The sequence below is a fragment of the Schistocerca americana genome, chromosome X, assembly GCF_021461395.2.
Source record: "Schistocerca americana isolate TAMUIC-IGC-003095 chromosome X, iqSchAmer2.1, whole genome shotgun sequence".
NCBI lineage: Eukaryota > Metazoa > Arthropoda > Insecta > Orthoptera > Acrididae > Schistocerca > Schistocerca americana.
The window spans coordinates 9402825-9417116 of record NC_060130.1 but is presented as its reverse complement, the minus strand read 5'-3'; the positions used below and the strand labels follow the sequence as shown (position 1 = coordinate 9417116).

The 14292-nt window shown below is 39.0% G+C and overlaps 1 pseudogene; it reads right to left on the bottom strand.

Moving 5' to 3' along the window:
• The window catches only part of LOC124554871, a 76108-nt pseudogene extending 62075 nt beyond the window's left edge, over positions 1–14033 (bottom strand).
• Positions 14034–14292: the final 259 nt, after the last annotated feature.

The window sequence follows — 14292 nt, the reverse complement described above, 5'->3', positions numbered from 1 at the left end:
TCTGGCTCTACAATTTACTTTCCTAGACCCACACAAATGCCTGATCCTCCTAATTCAATTTGCTCTGCAGACTATTTAAAATTCACAAAGAAAAAGGAGCCAAAATTGCACTTTGTGTGCCAGTTACTTTCCAATACATTGCCACCAGCTGATCTTATTTAAGAATACTCAACTTTCGTAGCCATACTTACAGCACATCCTTTGCTTCCTGGCCTAAATCCAAGTTAACTACCAGCCCCCCTGCCCCCCCCCCCACACACACACGCCCCTGCCCCACCCCTCCCCCCCCCTCTCCCCCCTTCCCAATCAGCTAGTTGTGTGCTGTTATCTCACGTCACACCCTAGTCTATGAGTGCCCAGCTGTCTGTCGCCTGACCCCTCTACCTGCACCCCTAGCTAGCCCACAGATGGCTCCCCACTCTCCCACGAGCCACGAAATGCTGCCCTCCAAACCCCTCCCATCTCTCTCCATCCCTCACATTGCCTCAACCCACCCCATCCTACCCCACTCTAAAGCCCCACCTCACTCCAGAACACTCACCATGGGCCAGTAAAGAGCTGGCAGTTGAGCGACCACAACATAAGGAGACATGCATGTGCATGTGAGTGAGTGAGTGTGTGTGTGTGTGTGTGTGTGTGTGTGTGTGTGTGTGTGTGTGTGTGTGTGTGTGCACGCGCGCGCATGTTTTCCCTACAGCTAGAAAAAGAAAGTGCATTCTGGAAGCTCGCCAAGCAACGTACTTTTAGCTTGGAAGGTAGAAGACGAGGTACTGGTGGAAGTAAAGCTGTGAGTACGGGTCGTGAGTCATGCATGGATAGCTCAGATGGTAGAGCACTTGCCCACAAAAGGCAAAGGTCCCAAGTTTGACTCTTAGTCCGGCACACACTTTTAATCTGCCACGAAGTTTCATATCAGTGCACACTCCACTGCACAGTGAAAATCTCATTCTACAAACCTTTTGTTCGTGTGCCTATCAATGAGACAGTGCTTCTGCCTTTTGGTGAGCCATCTGCTTTATTCCTAAATAATTCGTAATTTTCAACAGAAACTTTCCGTACGTTATTATTGCATCCTACATTACAATATGCAATTTCCACAATATGTGGTCATCTGTGAATATAATGGGGGTAACAACTGTAGGAGACCAAAAACTGACTGCAGTAAGCAAGTTCAAGTTATTGTACGCTGTAGTAGTTACGCAGAGGTGAAGAGGGTCACACAGGATAGGCTAGCATGGGCAACTCCATGAAACCAATCTTCAGATGGAAGATCACAACAATAAAAACATTTGATTCAGCATACACCAGACTCCAAACAGCGTACACAACCTGTATGCTCAGAAACACAGAAAATCATATTGGTTCCATCAGCAGGAAACTTCAGCCCGTAATTGTTATGGAACACTGCGGCGATTTTGTTCATTAATAAAACCCAAAACTGGGGAGTAATAAGAAAGTATTGTTGTAACTTCTTATCAACCTCATTACCAAAATACATATTAAGAAGACTGGTAAATTTTTATTTTAAAGGGGTCACTCCAAAGCGCCACGAAAGTATTTGAGCAATGTATAAAATTAGAGAATCGGTGCACAATATTGAAAGCCTATCTACATTATCTATATCTGCATGACTAGTCTGTAATTCACAATTGAATGCTGGCAGAGGGTTCAGAGAACCACCCTCAACCTATTTATCTACCATTCCACTCCCCTACAGCATTTGAGGAAAAACAAACACTTCAATATTTCCGTACAAGCTCTGATTTCTCTTATTTCATTACAATGATCATTTCTCCCTATGTAAGAGGGCTCTAACAAAATATTTTCACATTCGGAGGAGAAAGTTGATGATTGAAATTTTAAGAACCTGCTCCAGCAAAATGCTTTTGCTTTAATGACTGCCACCCCAATTCACATGTGATATCTGTGGCATGCACTTTCCTGTTTCCCAATAATACAAAATGAGCTGCCTTTCTTTGAACTTTTAAATGATGTCCTCTGTCAGTCCTATCTGGTAAGCATCCCACACCATGCAGAATACTCCAAAAGAGGACAGACAAGTATAGTTGTAGATAGTCTCTTTAGTAATCCTAATCTTCTAAATGTTTTACTATTAAATCACAGTCTTTTGTTTGCTTTGCCACCACATTATCTATGTGAGCATTCCAATTTAAGTTATTTGTAAATGTAATTCCTAAGTATTCAGTAGACTTCACAGCCTTTAGATCTGTGTGAATTATCATGTAAACAAAATTTAGTAGATGCCTTTTACTACTCGTGCAGATGACATAAAAATTTTTATTATTTAAGGTCAGTTACCACTTTTTGCATCATATGGATAGGTAGCCTAAATCATTTTGCAGTTCATTTTGATCATCTGATCACTTTACAAGACAGTAAATGATTTGCGAGACTGTAAATGATAGCATCATCTAAGAGGACTGCTCAGATTCTCTCTTAAATTGTTAATGTAGATCGGCAACAGCAGGTGGTCTATAACACTTCCTTGAGGAATGTCAGATATCACTTCTGTTTTACTTGACGATTTTCCATCAATTGCTATGAACTGTGACCATTCTGACAGGAAACCACACATCCAGTTGTACAACTCAGACAATACTCCATAGGCACACAATATGATTAGAAAATGCTTGTGAGGAACTGTTTCAAAAAGTCTTCTGGAAATCTACAAATATGGAATCAATTTGAGATCCCCAGTCGACAACACTTATTACTTTGTGTGACTAAAGAGCTAGCTGTGTTTTAAAAGGTCGATATTTCTGAATCTATCTTAGCTATTTATCAATGAATCATTACCTTTGAGATAATTCAAAATATTCAAACACAATATACGTTCCAAAATCCTAATGCAAATCAACATTAGTGATATGAGTCTGTTATTTAGTAGATTACTCCTCTTTTCTTTCCTGAGCATTGGTGTGACCTGAGCAACTTTTCAGTCTCTAGGTATGGATCTTTATCAAATGAGCGGCTATATATGATTTCTAATGGAGCTATTGTATCAACATTCTCTGAAAGAAACATAAATGGTTTATGACACTGAGGAGAGCTACTACTAAGTTACTCACAGTTGCAGTTGTTCTTGATTTGAATACTGCAATATTTACTTTGTTGTCTTTGGTGAAGAAATTTCAGAAATCCGTGTTTAGTAACTCTGCTTTAGTAGCACTGTCATCAGTAACATTACCACAGCTATTGCGCAGTGAAGGTATTGGTTGTGTCTTGCCATTGGTGTACTATACATTCAACCAGAACCTCTTTGGATTTTCTTCCAGATTTCAAAACGAAGTTTCACTATGGGAATTATTAAACACATCTTCCACTGAAACCCACCCTAAGTTTCGAGCTTCAGTAAAACATCGCTAATCTTGGAGATTTTGCATTCTTTTAAATTTTGACATGCTTTTTTTCATTGCTTCTGCAGCTGAGTTTTGACATATTTTGTGCACCACCCTTTTAATTTATTTGGTATCCATTCAATTTATTTGGTATATATCTCTTAATTGATGTCGATACTATTTCTCTGAATTTAAACCATCTCTGGTCTACACTTACATAGTCAGACTTGAAGGAGTAGAGACTTAGTAGAGACCGTCACCTTGGAAGGCATCAAGTTAATTTTTATCTGCTTTCTCATTAAATGCCCTATTGTGTACGGCTGAAAATTAATAGAGATAAGGCAAACAGAATGTGCAAAGTAAGTGGAAATTACTCGTCTCTTCCCCGATTACAGTGCAATAGAAGATACTACAAGATGTTGACAGATTGCCCTATCTCGGTAGCTTTATATGTAATAATGAGGTCACAGATGCAGAAATCACCAGCAGAACTGTAAAATCAGTCCATATGGCAATTAGGTCTGTAATATGTCAACAAAGCTTTGCCTGTACTCCTTTATTGTTTATATTTGTGAGACTTGGAAAATGTCAGTAAAATCAGCACACAGTCTCCATATTTTTCACCAACAATGCTAGAGATGAATTCTGAAGATGTTAACCCGACCAAGTTACAAACGATGTAGTGCTGAGAATACGAGGTCTACACAGCCTGCACAAAATTATTGTTGAAAGAAGACTGAAGATTGCAGGTTATGTTCTACACATGTAAGGTGGAAGAATCCCAAAATCAACACTGTTGTGGAAATCAATGGACAGATACAGATGTACAGGAAGACCTTTTAACACCTGGAACTTTTGCAATGAATCTTCAATGCATGGACACAAACTTGGAGGAAGGTGAGAACTTGGCAGCTGATCGAGTGAACTAGTGGAAACCAGTTCCTTGTATGGTACACAGCAAATCTGAGTAAGTTAGTAAGTAAGTAAGTAAAGTAAGTACAACTGGGGATTTTGCAAAACTGTTGGATGATCGATATTATTGTCTAGATTTGACACTGTTGGACTTCTACCTTTTCCTTGATGTGTATTCTTCAAATTGTGAGTTTTATGAGAAAGCTGATAGGTACTTACCAATCAACCTTCCCTCACACGAACTGACATTGTCTCTTTATAAATTCTACTGTGCTAACAATTATCTACTGAGAATCCTCGACTAGGTCTCCACAGCTCAAATGAGCCAGTTTCTTTTAAATTTCTGTCTTTGGCTATAATTGTCTTCCAAGTATGGTGACACAACATCCTGTCATGAAACTTTTGCCTTTACACTTTTTTACTTTTCTGGACACTGCCTTTTTCTGCACTGTGCACTAAATACACTATGTGAGTAACGCCCAATCTCCAACAACCAATCGTGAACTGTAAACAGTTGTACACTCTACCAGGGCACATAACAAACAATTAACATTTGTTTTTTAGTGTTCTAAGCTGTGAGGTCATCAGCGGACAAATAATTTAGTACCTATTCCTAGGCAGCCGGAGTGGCCATGCGGTTCTAGGCGCTACAGTCTGGAACCGAGTGACCGCTACGTTCGCAGGTTCGATTCCTGCCTCGGGCATGGATGTGTGTGATGTCCTTAGGTTAGTTAGGTTTAATTAGTTCTAAGTTCTAGGCGACTGATGACCTCAGAAGTTAAGTCGCATAGTGCTCAGAGCCATTTGAACCTATTCCTGACGTGCAGTTGTTTGGAACAACGACTGACATGATCCAAAATATTACTTTCTTTTATTATAGCTTCACTTTTATTTTGTCTAATGATTACTAATTTCAGTATCAAATTCCATCATCAAGCCACTATATGATCAGAAAGCATAGTGTATCATTAAAATATTGTTTAATAAACAGATTACCATTATATCATCATTCCTTAAAGTAATGTCCAAACTGGAAGGACAGATGATTAATTTTGAGTATATACAAAAGTCAGAGTACTGAACCGGATATGAAAGAAGGAAAACCAGAAGGGCAGTGAGAGACGGGTGCCTTCTATCACCTTACTTCCTTAATATGTTCATCAAGGAAGTAATAACAACAACAAAGAAAAGATGACAAGAATCAAAAGGTAATTTCTGGAATACTCCAAGGAAATGTGATACGACCATTACATTTACAATGTATATAAATGATCCAGTAGAAAGTGTCAGAGGCTCCTTAATATTGTTCACAGGTATTACACTTGTCCATAAGAAAGTGTCAACAACAGAAGACAGTATCAATTTGCACAATGACCTGCAAAGGATTGGTGAATGATGCAGGCTCTGGCAGTTGACCCTGCACATAAATAAATGTAACATATCACACACACACACACACACACACACACACACACACACACACAGGAAAAGAAATCCAATACTGTACAACTACACTATTAATGACAAATTGCTGGAAACAGAATCTACCATAAAATATCTAGAAGTAACTATTCAGAGCAACCTTAAAGTGGAATGATCACACAAAACAGCAATAGAAAAGCAGATGCCAGACTAACATCCACAGGAAGAATCTTAAGTGAATGTAAATTACCCCTGTGTCCTTACCCTGTACGACTGACAGAAGAGAGAAAGAAGATCCAATGAAGTGCGGAGTGTTTTGTCACAGAATCATTTAGTCACTGTGAGATCATTACAGAGATGCTCAGCAACTCCAGTGGTAGATGCCATAAGAGAGCAGTTGTGCATCACGGAAAGATTTACTACCCATGTTTCAAGAGAGTAGTTTCCGAGAAGAGTCTGACAACATAATAGTTTCTCTCATATACAATTCATGAAATGATCACGAGAAGAAAATTTGAGAAGTTAGAGATAATACAGAAGCGTACTGACAGTCATTCTTCCCAAACACTGTTCACAAGTGGAACAAGGCAGAGGGGGTCAGTTGGTGGCATGAGACATACCCCCTGTCACACACAGTTAGGTGGTTTTTGGAGCATGATGTCGATATGGAGACTTAATTGCATGCATATACACTGCAGACTGACGACATCACAATAGTAAATCAGAGTAGGAACTAAATAAAATGTTTCAGGCCTTAAATCAAGAAATGGTAAAACTAAAGCTAAAAATGAATACAAAGAAGACAAAAGTTATGGCTACAGACAAGAAAGGAGGTGGAGGCAGGACTGACGCAAGAACAGGCAATGAGCAACTCAAGAAAGGAACTGAAATTCACTATCTCAGTAGCATTTTGCAAGAAAACAATCAATATTTCAAGGCATTCAAGAAAAGAATAGCACAGGTGAAGAGTTCCTTCCAAAATAAGAAGAAGCTGCAACTGAATAAACATATCAGCTCCCACATTAAGAAAATATTTGTAAAGACCTTTGTGTGGAGTGTTCTGACACACAGATGCAAAATCTGTACATTAGAAAAGCCAAAGGAAGCTCACCTCAAACCTGCTGAAATGTGGTTCTGGAGGAGAAGTACAAGAACTAGCTGCATTGACAGAAAAATTAAAGGAAATAGGAGAGAAGAAGGAACCACTGAAAGTTATAGGCCAGAGCAAAGCAAAATACACTGGACACTTAACTGGAGATGATAATCTTTTAAAAAACATTTCTGAAGGCAAGATCATAGGTAAGAAAACAAGGGGATAACTGAGAACATCCTACATAAACAATATGATCAATGAATGGGATTTTCTTCACACATGGAGATGAAAACAACTGCTGAAGAGAGGAAGCTGTGGCTGCAGAGACAAGGTTTAACCTTTTGGAAGAGTAAGGACAAACTAATACAAAATATGATTCTGCATGGCAGCTACATATGGAATAAATGACAACTTCTTGTGTGCATTCATCAAGTCACTTACCCCAGTAGGTGTCTTATCTACTAAAAGTAAAGGTCACTGTTGTGCTTTCAATAGATGTGAACTGCACCCTGAAAATGGTATGTCTAGTTTGCAGTTGTACAGAAGCTTTTTATTTTGCAAAATGGTTCAAATGGCTCTAAGCACTATGGGACTTAACATCTGAGGTCATCAGTCCCCCAAACTTAGAAGTACTTAAACCTAACTAACCTAAGGACATCCCTGCCTGAGGCAGGATTCGAACCTGCGACCGTAGCAGCAGCATGGTTCCGGACTGAAGTGCCTAGAACCACTCGGCCACAGTGGTCAGCTTTTATTTTGCAAAGAAATTTTTGATAATAAGATGAACTGATGCTGGTACTCGCTACTGAAACCAGTAGTACTTAGACACAACAGAAGTGTGACTACAGAATTAAGAATAATTTTTCCAAACAATTGAGTATTTTTTTCAAAACAACACCACAATAGAGGAAACTTATTTTAAACTAAAGACACAAAAGAAAAAAAGAGAAACTGTAAAGATCTTGAGTCTCATAAGACTCTCTTGGGAGGAAAATATAAGATATTTAATTGGTAAACTTGCAAGGCATACTTTTTTACGTTGTATAAACTATGAAACTGTTAGCATCTTCAGCTAAAATTTACTTCTTCTGTCTTAATATACCTTCCTTCACTTTCAGCTGCAGTGTGGAGACAGGGGTGAGGGTGGGAGCGGGGATGGAGTTGAGGGTGAGGGCGTACTGCTTTAAAATGGTGATTCTTGTATTGATATTCTTAACAACAGATTTATATCTCTTGCTTATGAAAGTCTGCATGCGATGACAGCTGCACTAGTAATACCTTCACAGGGTCGTATTCAAGTTGCAAGGCTAGATCTATGCCAGCCATGGCACGCTCCCAGCCTTTCCTCCTCATGATCTGGTTGTAGCATTGGGACTGCAGGGTGTCTAAGCAGATGTTCAGACCGTCAAGCCCTGCCCTCTGCAAGGCAACCAGCTGTCTTGTCAATATGAGGCCATCGGTTGTCATTAAGACACTTTCGCGATCTTTTATTTTTTTCAGGGCACCTGTGAAACAGCAAATTATTCTAAACAAACTGAAACAAATAATTTGTAACATTTCTGCTGCATATGAAACAAAACTCCAGTTGATAAATTGAAAATACAAATTCCTTAAAAGTTAACTGTACATTTGCCCTAATACAAAGAGATAAGAAGGGTTAATAAACTGAATTGAAGAATGCAAGTTAAGATAGCAATGAAAAAATAATTAGAGGCATAAGATCACCTACTGAAACAGAGAAATGGGAATCAATATGAACCATTACCACTACTGTCAACTGATTCCATGTCTCCATGCACACTGTATAAACCACTGTGGGTTTGTCCGACAAAGTACATTGTTGTACCACACATTATGGTTTTTCCCCATTCAGTGCTCATGTGGAGTGTGGGAAGAATGATTCTTTAAATGGTTCTGTGCATGCTGTAATTAATCTTGCCTTCATGGTCGCTATAGGAGTGATACATATGCGGTTATTGTATAATCCCTAAATACCTCGCTTAATACATGTTCCTGAAATTTCATAAGTTGGGTTTTGTCATATATTTGGCGTCTATCTTCACTTGTCTGGCATTTCCAATTTTTAGTAGCTTCTTGATGCTCTCCCATGCATCAAATAAATCTATGATCAATCATGCTACACTATTTTGTATACATTCAATGTCTGCCATTAGCCTTATTTGTTATGGGTCATACTTAAGCAATATTCTAGAATGGGCCACACAAGTATTCTGTAAGCAATGTCCTCTATTGACTGATTGCATTTTCCAGTATCTTACCAACGAATTGAAGTCTGCATTCTGCTTTGCCTACAAGTGAGTCTATGTCACCATTTCATTTCATCCAAATATTTGTATGAGTTGACCAATTAAAACTGTGATTATTTGATAATGTAGTCATACAATACTGTCTTTTATTTGTTTTGTGATGTGCTCCAATTTACATTTGTGAAAACTTAAACTCAGTTGCCCATCTTTGGACCAATTTGAAATGTTATGATCTGACTCAAATTTGTACAGATCTTTTTCAGGCAATAATTCATTATAGACAACTCTATCATCCAGGAAAAGTATGAGGTTCCTTATAATATCATCTTCCAGAACATTAAGGTACAACATTAATGTAATGGTATAAATTACTATAACTGTATAAATAAGTTTATAAGTGTGTAAAATACATTGAACTATTTGTTACAACAAAACATTGTACTGGTATACTCAGCAAGATGTTAAATCAGCAGATAGCTATATTTTATGTTCAACATTTTGTGTACAGCATATATGCTGGAAAGGATTTATACCCAAATTAAATAAATCTGAAGAAATGGTAGTGTGTCTCTGGAAAAAAAATCCATAAAAACTCATACAGTCCAATTTGCTATTATGTCACTGTTACTGAAATATAATACAAAGTAACTGAATTCGATGAACATTCTCAGAGTGCAATATGCCTCAGAGTGAAATGCACAGTAATGTCAACATTATTTTTCAAGGCTATGTTTGTGATAATGGATGACAGCATACCGCACATTTTGTTCTCAATCTGAGGAAGCATTATGCACTGTAAAACACTGTACTGCTGTTCTACATAAAAGCTGTCGCATTGCCAACATCTTTCCCCTGCTGGCTGTTCTACACTTCTCATCACTGATTCAACATGTTGTAAGGTATTTTATGCTGTACGACACCACAGTCCAATCTGGTAAGGATACATTAAAAATAATATATGAATTTCAGTATTGAAACTGGAACAGCAGAACAGCTCTCATCACACTGGATATCAAATCGAGGTTGGATTACAGCCATGGGTACATTAATTCATGCTACTCAACTGTATGTCATATGTCAGAGTTCATCAACTGTAGTGGTTGGCGACTGGTGGCTGGCGACTGGTGGCATACCCATCTCTTGGCATCCTGTGAACAGATGTTCTCCACAGGTGACAGATTTGAAGAAAATGCTGGATATGGCAACAGTGGAACACTCTCTGTATCGAGGTAGCTCAGTACAGCTCAGGTGATGTGTAGTCTTGCATTATCTTGTTAAAAGATAACATCATGGAGCCCTTGAAAATACGGCACAGCGATAGGCCTTAACAAAACACAAATGCAATGGCTGCTGTCCAAATTACTGGCTATGTGAACCAGAGGTTGTGACATGTATCCAGTTGCACCCCATACCATCACATCACATGCTGGACCCGCATGGGAATGACAGGTACAATCTGGCCAGGTCTGTTGGCATCAGAGCCTCCACACACAAGTACATCAATTGTGACGATGTTACAGAACCGAGACTCATCTGATACGATGACACAGTGCCATTCCTGTGTCTGGCATTGTTGTTAGTTGCACCGCTGTCAGTTCACCTCTCTCTAGAGCTGCATTAAGGGGTTGACAGTCTGTGCTGCTCCAGATGCCATCACATTGTCTGTGTGGATACTTGTCTCACTGTATACAAGCCCACTTCCTGACTAAATGTACACAACTTCACTGCAGGATCACGTACGCATGAGCAAACACTTGTCTGCCCTCTCAGGTGCTAGTTGGGTGGCACTACTGAGGCCCTGCAAGGCATTTAGCATGGCCCTCCTGAACCTACCAATTCTATGTTCACACAAAATGAGATTCTGAGCAATGCAAGCAGCAATATAGTGAAACAATAAACCAGAGTCTCAGCAGACCATGAGCCTGCCACTGCCAAATCTGGAATGCTGATAAACATTTCTCCTTCTTCCATTATGCTTAACACGGTCTTCATGTAAACAATCAACACCGAAATAGAATTTCTGAATGAGAAACCTGCTCCATAAGCTTATCTTGCATACAGAATATGCATGGAAGTGCTGAAAAGTAATGCCTCTGAATTTTTTATTCTGTTCTCAATATCGGTCGAGGTATGACACGTCACACATATTACTTGGTCAGCTTTCCCACTTCACTGACTCGTGGCACACCCCCCTCCCGCAAACAGATGGAGTCACAATAGGCAGCCCACTCTGACCAGAGATTGTGAATATATTTACGGTGCACTTCGAGGAAGAGGCCCTGATGTCATCCAAATGGAAATCCTTCTTCTTCTTCTTCTTCTTCTTCTTCTTCTTCTGTTATGTGGATAACACACTTGTCATCTGGCCTCATGGAAGAGACAAACTTCTTGACTTCTTTGTACATCTGAACTCCACACGCCACAAAATCAAATTCACTATGGAGACCAAAGAAGAAGGAAGACTACCATTCCTGCACATCATAGTCAGGAGAATAACGGACAGCACCCTGCGCCACAGCGTGTATCTGACTCTACAAAACACATAAACTCAGTTCTCCCTATGGCACTGTGAATAATTTCAATAACAAAAAGTGTGATGAATGTTGCAGCGTACATTTAATTTCCACTTAGGCTTTGCATTCAAGATCAGTCTTACCTGAGAGTCCAACATTACATCTTTGGTTAATTTAATTATATGTTCATTAGATTTTGGTTATAAGGCACGTTTTGCTGCCTAATGTTTCATCTCCAAATGCTGGAAACAATCCATGGAGGAAGAGGAGTATGTAAGACATTGGTGGACCAGGTTGGAAGAATCTGTGAATTTCAATACTCTGTAGAAGAGCTCAATCATTTGAAAATAACTTTCAGACCTTGTGGCTATTCTAACAGATATACATAAGGCACTACATTCTAAAATATTTGCATCTTTCACTGAAAAACAAGCAACTAGAGGAAAAGTTCTCTTGCCATTTGTAAAAACAGTCGCAGATCGCGACCTCCGAGTGCTATGAAGAGAAGGTATTGACGCAGTGCTTAAACCAAACTGAAGACCACAACAGCAGCCATACTCAAGTAAATTGCTATGCAGTAGTTTCAGTGAATTTGACAATGATGTGGCTGCTTTCATGGTGGCCCAGTCATGTTGTGGGGATAGGGAATGCCAGTGACAGGGCTGGAATTGTAGGTGACAGATTGATTTTTGGCAAAGCCTTGTATCAATACCTCCTTAATTATTGAGCTGAAAAACTGTAAAAAACATTCATACAGTAAAATCACACAAAAAAATTTCCTATTTCTGCAGGTATTGTGCCTTCTGTTTCCTTTTCATTACGAAAACATATTGATTCAAATTTATAAAGTCACAACTATGTCGCTGTGATTTGTGTAACACACATTCTGGAACATGTTCCAGGAATGTCATGAAACAGACAGCTTTAAATACTTACTCTAGCTCATCTTTCAAGACTTGCATGCCAACAACAACACCATCTATCCAATCTGTTTTTATTTCTCTTTCATGTAAAGATTTCTCCACAAAGGATATCATCTGCCATGTAGGCAGTGCAAGAGGAAATTCCACACTCGCATTTGGGTAATCAAGTAGAGTCTGTGTCTTGTCAGAACCAAGTACAACCAACCCAATTTCATCTTTCCCACTGGTAAATATCTGGAAACATATTAAATGGTAAAAATAAGTTTTGTTTATAACAAGTTGTATACCAATAAAAACATGACACACAGATACTCTTTATAAAATTATTTAATTGGATAGATAAAAAATCTACTCGCCAAGCAGTGGCAGAACACACACATAAAAGACTGTTGTGATAGGCAAGCGTTTGGAGCCAGTGACTCCTTCTTCAGGCTAAAGGGTTGCAGGGGAAGCAAGAAGGGTGAAGGAAAAGGACTGGAGAGGTCTAAGAAAAGGGGTAGATTTTGGGAAAGTTACCCAGAACCGTGGGTCATGGGTGACTTACCGTACAGGATGAGAAGGAAAGACTAATTGTTGGGGACTGCATCGGGCAAGATTCGGAAACCTGAGAGCTTAAAGGTGGAAGACAGGGTAATATGCAAGACAGAGATTACTACTAAAACTGTACATGAGTTAATAAGAGTGAGAAGCTAAGCGTATTGTATACAACAGCTGCGGGAGGGGGTAGTGAAAATAGACGGGAAAGACAATGAAAGATGTAGAAAGCTAAAACGGAGTGAAGCAAAGAGTAATTACAGTGAAGAAAGGCTGAGACAGCAGAAATTAACGTAAATTAAAGCGAGGTGGGTGGTGAGAACCAAGGACACGTTGTAGTGCTAGTTCCCACCTGCGGAGTTCTGAGAAACTGGTGTATGGCGGAAGAATCCAGGTGGCATGTGTGGTGAAACAAGTGTCGAGGTCACGTATGCCATGTTGTAGAGCATGCCCTGCAACAGGATATTGTGAGTTTCCAGTATATACACTATGCCTATGCCCATTTATCGTAACTAATAATTTGGTGGTAGTCATGCAGATGTAGAAAGCTGAACAGTGTTTACATAATAGCTGGTATATGACATGTGTCGTTTCTATTTTTCGCCTGATCCGCAGTTCTGGGTGACTTTCCCAAAATCTACACCTTTTCCTGGAACTCTCCAGGCCTTTTCCTTTACCCTTCTTTCTTCCCCTTCAGTGCTTCTGTCTGGAGGAGCCACTGGCTCCGAAAGCTTGCCAATCATAACAGTCTTTTATGTGTATGTTCTGCTGCCACTTGGTGAGTAGATTTTTTATCTATTCAATTAAATAATTTTATAAATAATATATTGTTTTTGTTGTTATAGTCACTCTTTATAACCTACTTAAAATACATCACGTACCCTCCTCTCCACAATTCTTCGAACACATAGTTTTGCCTTTAGTAAAAATTCACTGCGTTTCTGTATAACATACTTGGAATCAACGTGTCCAACATCTATTACAATCATAAACAGAAGAAAGAAAGTCATTGTATTTATTGGCAGTATTACGCAATCAAATATTTTGAAAGAGTTCCAGTGGTATAAATTTACAAAATCTTACAAATAAATATATACGTTTATTCTTTAAATCAATTCTTAGCAATAACATAATAGTATAAATTGCAGAATCAATATAGCCAATTTTAATGTAATGACTGCAATACAAATACAAAATAACAGCGGTAAGTTATAACAAATGAGAGAGAGAGAGAGAGAGAGAGAGAGAGAGAGAGAGAGAGAGAGAGAG